Below are 13965 nucleotides of genomic sequence, written 5' to 3' on the forward strand. Positions count from 1 at the left end.
TGTTAAATAAGAGTGGCGAAAGTGGGCATCACAATCCTCATCAAAATACCAACGATATATTTCATAGAACTAGAAAAAATACTTCAAAAGTTCATATGGAACCAAAAAAGACCCCGAATAACATTAGCAATCTTGAAAAAGAAGGACAAAGTAGGTGGGATCACAATACCAGATATCAGGTTATCCTACAAAGTGACTGTAATCAAAACAGCCTGGTACTGGCACAAGAACAGGCATATAGATCAGTGGAACAGAACAGAGAACCCAGAAATGGACCCAAGACACTATCTCAATTAATATTTGACAAAGGAGGCAAGAGCATACAGTGGAGTAAAGACAGCCTCTTTCATAAATGGTGTTGGGAAAATTGGACAGCTACATGCAAAAAAATGAAACTGGATCATCAACTTATACCATACACAAAAATAAACTCAAAATGGATAAAAGACTCAAATGCGACCCGTGAATCCATAAAAATCCTAGAAATAAATGTATGCAACAAAATTTCAGACATCATAAGCAGCAGAATTTTCAGATACATCACCTAAGGCAACAAAAACAAAGGAGAAAATGAACACATGGGACTACATCAAACTAAAAAGCTTCTGCACAGCAAAAGATACAATCAGCAAAATGGAAAGGCAACCCACCGTATGGGAAAACATCATTACCAATGATACATCAAACAAGGGGTTAATTTTCAAAATATATGGAATACTCATACAACTCAACAAAAGGAAGATAAAGAACCCAATTAAAAAATGGGCAGAGGAGCTGAATAGACACCTCTGCAAACAGGATACACAAATGACTAAGAGACATATGAAGAAATGCTCAACATCACTAATCATCAGAGAGATACATATTGGAACAACGATGAGGTATCACCTCACACCAGTCAGGGTGGCCGCTATCGACAAATCATCAGGCAACAGGTGTTGGCGAGGGTGTGATGAAAAGGGGACTCTAGTGCACTGCTGGTGGGAATGCAGACTGGTGCAGCCACTATGGAAAACAATATGGTGTTACCTCAAAAAATTAAAAATTGAACTGCCATTGGATCCAGTGACCCCACTTCTAGGAATATACCCTAAGAAGCCTGAAACACCAATCAGAAAGAATATATGTACCCCTATGTTCATAGCTGCACTATTTACAATAGCTAAGATCTGGAAACAGCCCAAATATCCATCAGTAGGTGAATGGATAAAAAAAGCTGTGGTACATATACACAATGGCTTACTATGCAGCTGTAAGAAAAAAAGACCTCTTATCCTTTGAGATGACATGGAGGGACCTAGAAAGTGTCATCCTAAGCGAAACAAGCCAAGCAGTAAAAGACAAATACCACATGATCTCACTTATTTGTGGAATATAATGAACATAACAGTCTGAGGAATAGGGTAGACCCAGAAACATGGAAGTAGGGTACAGACTGACAGCCCTCAGAAGAGGGGTGGTGGGGAGAGGGAAAAGATAAACCACAGAACTTATATGCATGTACGCATAACCAATGGACATGGATAACAAAGCCAGGGACAGGGTGGGGAGGGATGTGGAGGAGGGTGTCAATGGGGTAAAAAAGGAGAAACATCTGTAACAAAAATAAAATTAAAAAAAAAAAAAGCTGTGATGGAACAAAAAAAAGTCTCTGTTTGCACCTGTCTGTATGTTTATATATCATATATATACATTATAGATGTGTGAATTTTCTACCTCTGGATGGTTTTGCCAAAATTAATTTGCAAAGAGCTCTATTTAATTGGCTTAAAGGAAAATAAACACTTATATAAATTAAATAGTCCTGAAACTCTTATAAATATAGAAACTAACCCAAATGTTTTTGAAGTTCATGTAATCAGGGATAAACTTTGGGAAATAAAATCTGGTTTATGTTTTTGGTTCAATTGAAATAGGCATGCCTTGCCCTGGCTGGTTTGGCTCAGTGGTTAATATATTGTTGACTGGCAATTTTATGCAGAAGTTATCTCATGTCACCGGCTATTTTTTCAGAATTGAGTATGAAAGTGAAATAATCTAAATAAATTTCAGTATACTTTATACATAATGAATTTAAATAAAACTTTGTACATATCTGCTACATATTACATATTATATTTTATACAGATTATATATTTTAGTAATTTTTTTTGGTGTAGTATACTGTATAGCAATCACCTACATGTGATGGTATGCAACATGTTTTGCAAATATATTTGGTTTCGTTGCACTTTCCTTTTGAAACACACACTTACTACATTTCTTTTTTGTAATTTTGGTGGTCTAATATCCAACTCATTACTGTCTTCCAATAAACTATCAATTTTTTTGTTGTTGTTGTTGTTTACGTGCCCCTAGTGGCAACCGAACCTGGGACTCTCTGGTCCGCAGGCTGATGCTCAACCACTGAGCCAAACTGGCCAGGGCGAACTATCAATTTTTTTAACCTTTAGAAATTTCTTTTTATTATTACTTATTAAGCACCAGCTTAATACTGCAGAAAATTTCAAATCACCCTTTGACAATTCATTCTCCCCCTCACAAATTCTTGATAATGAACTTTTCAAGTGAAGACACATTCTCTTCTCTCTTCTGTATAAAAGTCATGAATTAAAGGCAAAGAACTGTGTACATCTTGCTGTCAAATCCTGCCAATGGCTGTGAAAACGGTGTCTGCCCAGCTCTCCTTATAGTCCTGGTCCTGAAAGACTCTTGTTCATGAACTCTCTCTTCACAAAGCAAGTCCACCACTTGCTGGGTTTATCATTCTGAGGGTCAAAGACTTTCTCACAAAGTCTCAGTCTTGTCTCTTGCCTTAGCTGCTGTAAATAGGCCCCATTACTTCGTCTTTCTGTTTGTTTGCAGGTTTGGCATAAATTGCATTAAGTGGAAAACCAGCCTCTCCAGAAATGGGAAAATTAGTGATTCCCAGAGTATACATTTCTTTCTTGCCTTGGCTTTTTGAATTGCACTTTTGGAGTTTCTTTAGACACTATATTTCTCTATAGAAATATAGAGAGTTATGTATATCAAGTTTCTATCAGCGTCATTCTTAATTTCATAGTTGTTGAAGAAGACATTGGCCTTGAAGTAATAGATGGCTTCATCCACAATATCTGTATCTTTTGTCTCTCTAGGGATGGGTCCTTTGAACTGACTTCTGATGGGCAACAGTGCCATGTTTCCAATGAGTTTCGTGTCTGGGTCCATGAGAGAAGAGTGGTAAGCTGATATCTTGATGGCCCCTGAGTTTCAACTCAATGAAGTAAACTATTAATTTTTACATTACTACAATATATTTCAAAATCACTCGGACAATCAGATAAAGTGTCTGCATATAATAAGTTGAAAAGTTCTTAATCTTCACGATCCATCATGATTAAAACTTTTGATACTATAATTGTGATAAAAATCTAAATATCAAAAAGTCACTTTTTAAAATAATAAACTGAACACAGTTGAACATGAAGAAGGATTTTACAATATCTTTGATATGTATGTTCAAATTGCAAGCAGTTAGAAGATAGTCCAAGTTTAGATGGCTCGACACTGTGATTTTGTTTACTGTACCTTCGATTTTGCGGTCTCACAAAATTGGGTCTCACTTGCCCAGAGGAGTGGGAAGAAAAGGAGTCCGCATGAGAATATAGAACAGTGTGCTGTTTTCAAACCTCGACCCTCAGGGCGAAGTCACAAACACAATAATCCTATATTACCCTGAGTTTTAAAAATTGAAATAGCTAATGCAAGTGCAAACATGAGTTAACTCGTGAGTGGTCAACAATGTGTTTTAAGTGTTGGCCTGTGAACAAAAGGGTGGAGGGCATGTGCCTGGGTTGCAGGTTTGAACCCTGGCCCTGGTTGGGGTCGTGTAGGAGGCAACCAATAGATGTGTCCCTCTCACATTGATATTTCCCTCTCCCTTTCTCCCCCCCCCTTCTACTCTCTCTAAAACTCAATGAAAAAATATCCTCACAGGAGGATTAACAAAAAGTAAAAATAAAATAAAATAGGCATGCCTTAGAGATATCAAAATGTAACAAATGTGCCCTGGTCGGTTTGGCTCAGCAGTTGGAGCATCAGCTCGTGGACCAAAGATTCACAGGTTTGATTCTGGTCAAGGGCAGTACCTTGGTTGCAGTTCAGTCCCAGGCCCTGGTGGGGTCATGCGGGAGATAACTAGACAATGTGTCTCTCTCACATTGATGTTTCTCCCTCTCTTTCTCCCTCTCACTCTGTATGAAGATAAATGGAAAAAAATATTCTCAGGTGAGGATTTAAAAAAACACACACAAAAAACAAAAACAAACAAATAAAAATGTAATAAATGCAGACATACAACTTATATTTAATCAGGGTTTACTAGTCAAATAAGCTTATGTTATCCTTGTTACAGAATTTGTTACTAAAAAAAAAAACCTTATGATGATGGTCAGCTGTTCAATGTTTCATAACATTTTTATGAGTAATTTAAATATAATTGTTAAGAACAAGTGAATGAAATAGATATAAGATACAAGTTGATGGACTTTTTAGCAACAATTGGGTTTTATGGTATGTCTACTTAAAAATAGTTTTTAGCCCTGACCAAGTGGCTCAGTTGGTTGGAGGATTGTCTTGTACATCAAAAAGGTTGAGGGTTCAATTCCTGATCAGAGCACATACCTAGGTTGTGGGTTCGATCCCTGGTTGGGGCATGTATGAGATGTTTCTCTCTCTCACATCGATGTTTCTCTTTCTCTCTTTCTTTCTCTGTCAAAATCAATAAACATATCCTTGGGTGAAGATTAAAAATAAAGTTTCTAGAATGTTTTTGGTAACTTGAAACTTTAAAGTTGTTATGCTCTGGCTGGTTTTGCTCAGTGGTTAGAGCGTCGGCCTGTGGTACAGAGAGACCTGGGTTCGGTTCCCGCTAAGGGCACGTACCTCAGTTGCAGTTTGTCCCCGGCCCTGGTTGGGTTGTGCGGGTGGCAACCACTCGATGTGTCCCTTTCACATCAATGTTTCTCTCTCTCTCTCTACCTCCTTCTCTATCTGAACAAAATATGGAAAAATGTCCTCGGGTGAGGATTTAAAAAAATAAATAAATAAAGTTGTACTAAGTTAAGTTAAATGATGGATATTCATTGAATACCTAGATTATTTCCAAATAAGGTAAAATACTGAAACATTAATTGTTGAACACAGGTTTATCTACTTTCAGCTTCTTATTGCAGAGGAACTAAAGTTATTTGGATCTATCAGTAAACATGTCTTGTGATACATTGAAAAATTTATTATGAGGAAGTATATACTTCTAGAAACTATGAAATGTATTTATAAATTTTCCAATCTACAGAATGCTTGTATAACAGATAGTTCAAGCTTATTTATTAGTTTTCACTATAAATTAAGATTGCTAAGAATTAAGAATTCTAATTAATATATGTAATTAAAACTACTAAAATAATTGTGGATAAAAAAGGGGTCACATACTAAATTTGACAAGCTCATGGAAGGCCTGCATGGCAGGACTTACAAATTCAGAGACTTAAAGTAACCACATAAAATGGTCTGAAATTAAAACTTCCTAACTAAAACTGAGTCATTGGGGTAGCCATGTCCTATGCCAGTGTCTTCCTTGACAAAGGTCAGTCTTTACATTAATTGAGCCTGTGTATTGTCTATTTGCATCTGTAATAACATACCTTTGGAATGTCAGGGTAATTTATCCTTCACCCCTCATTGCACCAAAACAGAGACCACAAAACCCCTCATTGTTATTGTTATCATATTTATTGTTAACTGTTAAATATACTATACCCATCTATGTAAAAGAAGTGTGTGTCTATTTATTTTACTTTTTATCTGATTCCAGAGGTTTTCTGTCTTTGCTTTTTACTGCCTCCCTAATCTATCACAAGTAGATTTCATGTAACATCCTTATGCCTCCTTCTTTGATTGTAATGTATAAAATAAGCTGAAAAAGTGCCATTCTCTGGAGCATTTTCTTAATCCATTAAGATTTTGCTTCCCAGAAATTGTCATCATTTGGCTCAAATAAATTCATAAAAATTTTTACAGGTTTGGATGTTTTTTACATTGCATAATAATAAAAAAAAACTCTATATGAAAAAAAAAAGATGTGTTTTTTGGTAAAGAAAGCAATTTTGTCCTAAAGTAGAACAACTGGTTGTTTCAAAATGGGAAAGAGGAAGATAGAGGACAAACTAAATGGATATATAAATTTGGGAAGTAAAAGGGAGAGAGAAACAAAGAGAGATCTTTGTGTAATCAAGCTGGCTAAAATGGAATGAATTAATTATAATGATTTTAAAAATAAGCTTTAATATTAATACTATAGTTAGGTAAAACTAAAAATTTTCTTTTATCTTCTAAAAGGACAAAGTGTTCTTGAACTATTGGTATTTTTTGGAGAGAAAGGAAGGGAGAGGGAAAGAGAGAGACATCAATAGGCTGCCTCCTGCACACCCCCTACTAAATATTGAGCCTGCAGCATGGGCTTATGCCCTAACCAGGAATCCAATGAGTGACCTCTTGGTTCATGGGACGACACTCAACCAACTGAGCCACACCAACCAAGATGTATTGGTTTGTTCTTCATACTAGGAGATGGTTATTGGGTTTTCTGTTTGCTGCCTTTTAAGTAATCTGCTTAGAAAGCAAAGATTTTCTATTTTACCAAAATAATTTCCTGTGCTTCATGTTGTGTATACCTTCAAGTCTTTGATAACTTAAGCAAACCAAGTCTTCTCAATATTAAAAGAGCTAAGTTTTGCTCAAACTATGTAATCTTTTGTATTTCCCTTTGAAACCTTTTAGTGTCACTTTGGTTATACTGTAATTAAGTATTGTTTCATAATGATCTGTGATCTTATTTAGTCCAGTGTTCAAACCTTTTGATATTATTGACAAAATTCCAAAAATTAAATTCTAAATCAAGTCTTTTTGACCTTTAACCAACTTTGAGATTTTTCCAGAGAAAGCTCCTGAAACATGTTGAAAGAATTTGTTCTCTGTCCCTATTCAAAGAGTGATATTAAACTAATTAGGCATGTTTTATATGTTAAATTACATGAAAAGCATTGTCATATAAGAAGTAATGCAAAACCTTCTTAAGTTATATGTGTATGGATATATGTTATTACTGTAAGTATTGCAGAAATTATATAAAATTCTTACAAATCTAGGGATTCCAAGTGGCGGCACAGTTAAAGTAAGCTACACAGACCATCTCCCAGGACCAAACTGTAATTACAATGAAAATAAAGACAAATCGTCAGGAAAAAGTAACAGAAAAGCAGCTTGGACAACCATATAACCAGGGACACTGACTCAATCCTGGTAGGATTGCGTAGGCACGAGAAGGGGGCTGGAAGCCCACAGACAACAGTGGTCTTAGCTGTGAGCAGTGCACTCAGGGTTAAACTCCCAAGTGGCTCCATAGCGCAGAACCAAGACAGACCCACCTCACAACAAAAGACTCATATAGGTTGAAAGTGAAGGGATGGAAAAAATAATCTGCCAACCAAACAAAAAGAAAAAAAAAAGCTGGGGTAACAATACTCTTATCTGATAAAATAGATTTCAAAATGAAGGCTATAACTAGAGACAAAGAAGGCCACTACATAATATTGAAAGAATCTATCCAATAGGAAGATATAACCTTAATAAACCTATATGCACCCGATACAGGAGCACCAAAATATATTAAAAATCTTCTGGAAGACTTCAAAAGAGAAAGCATAGCAGGGGACTTCAACACCCCGCTCACATCACTGGAGAGATCCTCTAGACTGAAAATTAGCAAGAAAACACAGACTCTAAATAAAGCACTAGAGCAAATGGATTTAATAGATATCTACAGAGAATTACACCCCAAAACTACAGAATTTACATTCTTCTCAAGTGCACATGGGACATTCTCAAAGACAGACCACATGTAAGGACACAAACTAAGTCTCTACAAGTTCAAGAAGATTGAAATCATATCAAGCATCTTCTCAGATCACAATGGCATGAAACTAGAACTCAATTGCAACAAGAACATGCAAAGAAATTTGAACACATGGAGACTAAATAGCATGTTATTAAACAATGAATGGGTTACCGAGGAGATCAAGAAAGAAATTAAAAACTTCCTGGAAACCAATGAAAATGAACACACAACAACACAAAATCTATGTGATGCAGCGAAAGCAGTTCTGAGAGGGAAGTTCATAGCACTACAAGCCTAACTCAAGAAACAAGAAATATGTCTAATAGACTATCAAACCTCAGAACTTAAGAACTAGAAAGCAACCAAAAAGAAAACCCCAGAGCAAGTAGAAGGAAGGAAATAGTAAAGATCAGAGCAGAAATAAATGACATAGAGTCAAAAAAAAAAAAACAAAAAACAAAAAAAACAACAAAAAAAAAAAACAATTCAAAGAATCAATGAAACAAAGAGCTCGTTTTTTTTGAAAAGATGAACAACATTGATGGACCCTTAGCTAGACTTACCAAGAAACAAAGAGAGAGAACCCAAATACACAAAATCAGAAATGAAAGAGGAGAAATAATAACTGACACCACAGAAATCCAAAGAATTGTTAACAGATATTATGAACTATTATATGGCAACAAATTCGACAACCTAAGCAAAATGGACAAATTTCTAGAAACACATAAGTTTTCAAAACTGGACTGGTAAGAGATAGAAACCTTGAACTAACCAATAATAACTAAGAAAATTGAAGATGTTAACAAGACTCCCCAGCAAACAAAGCCCAGGCCTGGACGGCTTCACAGGGGAGTTTTACCGAACATTCACAGAAGAACTAATACCCATTCTCCTCAAACTATTTCAAAAAATTCAAGAAGAAGGAAGACTTCCAAATTCATTTTATGAGGCCAGCATAATTCTAATTCCAAAACCATAAAAAGACATTATAAAGAAAGAAAACTACAGGCCAATATCCCTGATGAACATAGAGGCCAAAATCCTGAACAAAATACTAGCAAGTCCAACTTAGCAATACATCAAAAAAATTATTCACCATGATCAAGTGGGATTCATCCCAAGGATGCAAGGCTGGTACAATATTTGCAAATAAATAAATGTTATATACCTCATAAATAAAATGAAGAATAAAAACCACATGATCATATCAATAGATGCTGAAAAAGCCTTCGACAAAATCCAGCATAATTTCTGATAAAAATACACAGTAATGTGGAAATAGAGGGATCATATTTTGACGTAATAAAGGCCATATATAAAAAACCTACAGCCAACATCATACTCAATGGGCAAAAATTAAAAGCATTTCTCTTAAGAACAGGAACAAGACAAGGATGCCCAATTTCACCACTCTTATTTAACATAATATTGGAAGTCTTAGCAACAGCAATCAGACAGGAAGAAAAAATAAAAGGGATCCAAATTGGAAAGGAGGAAGTGAAACTGTCATTATTCGCAGGTGACATGATACTGTACGTAGAAAACCCCAAGACTCCATCAAAAATTTACTAGACTTAATACATGAATTTGGCAAAGTAGCAGGATACAAAATTAACGTCAAGAAATCGATGGCATTCTTATACACCAATGATGAACTCACAGAAAGAGAAACTAAGAAAATAATTCCATTTACCATTGCGGCAAAAAAAAATTAAGATACCTAGGAATAAACTTAACCAAAGAAATAAAGGACCTATTCACAGAAAACGACAGGTTATTAAAAAAGGAAATAGAGGAAGATATAAAAAAGTGGAAGCATATACCTTGTTCATGGATTCGAAGAATGAACATCATTAAAATGTCCATACTACCCAAAGCAATCTCTATATATGCAATGAAATCCCCATCAACATACCGACACCATACTTCACAGAAATAGAACAAATACTTCAAAAGTTCATATGGAACCAAAAAAGACCCCGAATTGCCACCGCAATGTTGAAAAAGAAGAACAAAGTTGGAGGGATCACATTACCAGATTTCAGGTTATACTACAAAGCCACTGTACTCAAAACAGCCTGGTACTGGCACAGGAACAGGCATATAGACCAGTAGAACAGAATAGAGAACCCAGAAATGAACTCCAGGCAATATGCTCAATTAATATTTGACAAAGGAGGCAAGAGCATACAGTGGAGTAAAGACAACCTCTTTAATAAATGCTGTTGGGAAAATTGGACAGCTACATGTAAAAAAAATAAAACTAGACCATCAACTCACACCGTACACAAGAATAAACTCAAAATGGATAAAAGATTCAAATGTGACTCATGAATTAATAAAAATCCTAGACGAAACTGTAGGCAACAAAATTTAACATATCACAAGCAGTAGAATTTTCAGTGATACATCACCTAAGGCAACAGAAACAAAGGAGAAAATGAACACATGGGACTACATCAAACTCAAATGCTTCTGCACAGCAAAGGATACAATCATCAAAATGGAAAGGCAACCCACTGTATGGGAGAGCATCATTGCCAATAATACATCAGATAAGGGGTTAATTTCCAATATATAAAGAGTGCTCATACAACACAACAAAAGGAAGACAAAGAACCCAATTAAAAAATGTGCAGAGAAACTAAATAAACACCTTCCCAAACAGGACATACAAATGGCTAAGAGACATATGAAGAAATGCTCAACATCACTAATCATCAGAGAGATAAAAATTAAAACAACAATGGGTTATCATCTCACATCTGTCAGAATGGCTGCCATCAACAAATCATCAAGCAACAAGTGTTGGTGAGGGTGTGGAGAAAAGGGGACTTTAGTACACTGCTGATGGGAATGCAGACTGTTGCAGCCACTATGGAAAACAATATAGTGTTACCTCAAAAAATTAAAAATTAAACTGCCATTTGATCCAGTGATCTCACTTCTAGGAATATATCCTAAGAAGCCTGAAACACCAATCGCAAAGAATATATGTACCCCCATGTTCGTAGCAGCACTATTTACAATAGCTAAGATCTGGAAACAGCCCAAATGTCCATCAGTAGATGAATGGATAAAAAGCTGTGGTACATATACACAATGAAGTACTATGCAGCTGTAAGAAAAAAAGAACTCTTATCGTTTGAGACAACATGGAGGGACCTGGAAAGTATTTTCCTAAGCGAAACAAGCCAAACAGAGAAAGCAAGTATCATATGATCTCACTTATTTGTGCAATATAATGAACATAACAGTCTGAGGAATGGGTTAGTCCCAGAGTCATGCATATTGGGTACAGACTGACAATTCTCAGAAGAGGAGGTGGTGGGGGAGAGATAAACCACATAACTTATATGCATGTATGCATGAACAATGAACATGGACAACAAAGCTGGGGACCGGACAGGGAATGAGGGGCAGTTGGAAATCTGTTGGGAAAATGGAGAAACATTTGTAACAAAAATAAATAAATTAATTAAAATAAAAAAATAAATATTCTCACAAATTTAATTAGTACGTGTTTGTATGGTATCGGTTGCAATTCTAGTTATTATTTTAAAATGTTGTCTGTCAACAATGTAACCAAATATTGTGTTCTTGTCAATTGTATTATAATAACTCTCATTAGATCTTTAAGTCTTTTTTCATCATTTTAAAGTCTACTGTCATTTATAAAAGTTATTGTTTTATTCTGATGCTTTTGCAAAAATGCTTTATTTTTAAAGAGATTTTTTAGAGAAAAGAAGATATAAGGACAGAAGGAAAAGTCGGAGACTGAAAGATGCTACATTTCTGCCCTTGAAGATAGGAATAGGAGCTATGAGCCAGTGAGTGCAAGTGGCCTCAGAAGATAGAAAAAAACAAGAAAAGGTATTTTTGTCTATAATTTACTGAGGAATACAGCCCTGCCATCACCTGGGTTTTAGGACTTCTCACCTCCAAAATTGTAAGATAATAAATTTGTGTTGTTTCAAGCTCAGAGAAAGAGAGAGAGAGAGAGAGAGAGAGAGAGAGCGCGCGCGCGCTATTTCTTGAAAAAACACTGACAAGTACAGGTTTCTCATAACTTTCAGATCATACTATTGAACTGCGTAAGAATTTATAAAACTGTAATGCAGAAACTGATGGATTCATGAAACGGCTAACTGACACTCAAGAGCAACAAGAATCAATTACATGGAACTGAACAACCTGAGGATAATTATAATTTTTATGACTTTTTATTTGAAATGCTGCTGATTATTTAATGTTTTGAGTTCTTTTTTTTTTTTCAGCGATAGGAAAACTCGCTTAAGCTGTTTATAACTTGCATCAATTTGGTAAATTATATCTTTGTAAACAGAATTGAAACATCTATTTTTTTCTCCCTACCATATCCCTCCAGAATTATGAAATTCTTGTTGAGTATTCTTATTTTCATGGCAATATACTCCCTTGCAATAATTCAATAAGAGTGTGATCTACATGTAACAGGACACAATTGTAACATTGGTTATATTACCAAGACTTTGACTGAAATGTCCTCTTTGAGAATGATATGCATAAAATTAATTAAGAGCAGACACCTTTAAGGAACTAAGGTTGACTTTAGGGAGCCAACAAAGCGCCTTGGAAAAATAGCCTGGAACCTTAATTACAGAGTTCCCAGTAGCCTTACCAAGTGAGTAAGGCAGGTTACTTCCTGGCAAGCCTAGGAGTCTCAGAATATTCTGGGTACCTTGAAAAGAGAGGAAATTTATACGTATTGTAGGCAAAGCCTGATGGCAAGTCCTTAGCTTGGCTTTCTTGACTTAAAAGACTTTTAAGAGTTCAATCTGAGATTCCTAATAAAGAGTTCAAGGAAAGAAAACTTCAGAAGAGTCTACATAGTCAATTGCTATCCTTGCTGCACTTATATGAACAATCAGGCCAAGTGTAATGAAACCAGTCTTACTTTTTAAACAAATTAGCTTTATTGTCATTATCTTTGGTAGAAATGAGAATGATTATAAAAAGAAAAATTATGTTTCAGTAAAAAAAAAAAAAATAACACATCTTGTAGATATTAGATTCTAGTCCTATTAATTGTCTTTGAGGTTTTGTTATTTACCTGAAAACTAGACTGGGTCCTGAATTTTTCAAGTTCCCTCAACTATCTAGCTACACCTCTTCAAAGTAACATTTGTTTTCTGCCCCCTCCCAACTTTTTGACTTGAAATCACTAGGAACAAAAACTGTCCTTTTGCCAAAGTTCTGCAAGCTAACTCTGGAAACTTAATATAACTTTCAGAGAAAACACCAGAAGAGCTCACAATCTCTGTGCCTGTTATGTGTGTGCCATTCAGAAAGTTCAGCAGAATACCTCATGACATTCTCAGAGAACTGCAAACCAAAAAAATCTGTTGGGTGGCCACTGCCTGACCTCACTCCATCTGAAGATACTTCAAGCTCGCCATCTAGAAATCCTGACTGACTGACCTCTGGACTAAAAAATTGAGTTTGTAATTTATCTAACTATTAATTGCTGCTTTTCTTTTGTTTCATATGTCAATGTAAGAAATGTCCAAACCTGTAGAGAATTTTTATGAGTTTGTTTGAGCCAAACTGATGATAATTGATGGGAACTAAAATCTCAACAGATTGAGAACATGCTCCAGGGAATGGCAGGTTTGTAATTTATTTTATACTTTAGAATAAAAGGAGGAGACACAAGGAGGACTGGTAACATGAAACCTACTGGTGGTAGATTAAGGAGAGGAGAAAACAAAGTGGGAAATCTCTAGCACTGAATAAAAAGGTAAAATAAAGAAACACATACTTCTTTTACATTGGTGGATACAGGATAGTTAATAATTAACATTTATAGTATATAGAAATGGTATGTAGGGAACAAGATAATAATAAGGGCCCAGCCTGTGTTGCTCAGTTGTTGAGCATTGACACATGCATCAAGGGGTTGCTGGTTTGATTCCTGGTCAGGGCACATGCCCAGGTTGTGGACCCGATCCTTAGTCGAGGGCATGCAAAAGGCAACCAGTCAA

At 35.6% G+C, this 13965-nt stretch overlaps 1 pseudogene; it reads right to left on the reverse strand.

Annotated features, from left to right (window-relative positions):
* Nucleotides 1-2687: 2687 nt before the first annotated feature.
* The window catches only part of LOC118635455, a 36089-nt pseudogene continuing 24811 nt past the window's right edge, over nucleotides 2688-13965 (reverse strand).

Source organism: Molossus molossus, unplaced genomic scaffold (assembly GCF_014108415.1).
Source record: "Molossus molossus isolate mMolMol1 unplaced genomic scaffold, mMolMol1.p scaffold_m16_p_2, whole genome shotgun sequence".
Lineage (NCBI taxonomy): Eukaryota > Metazoa > Chordata > Mammalia > Chiroptera > Molossidae > Molossus > Molossus molossus.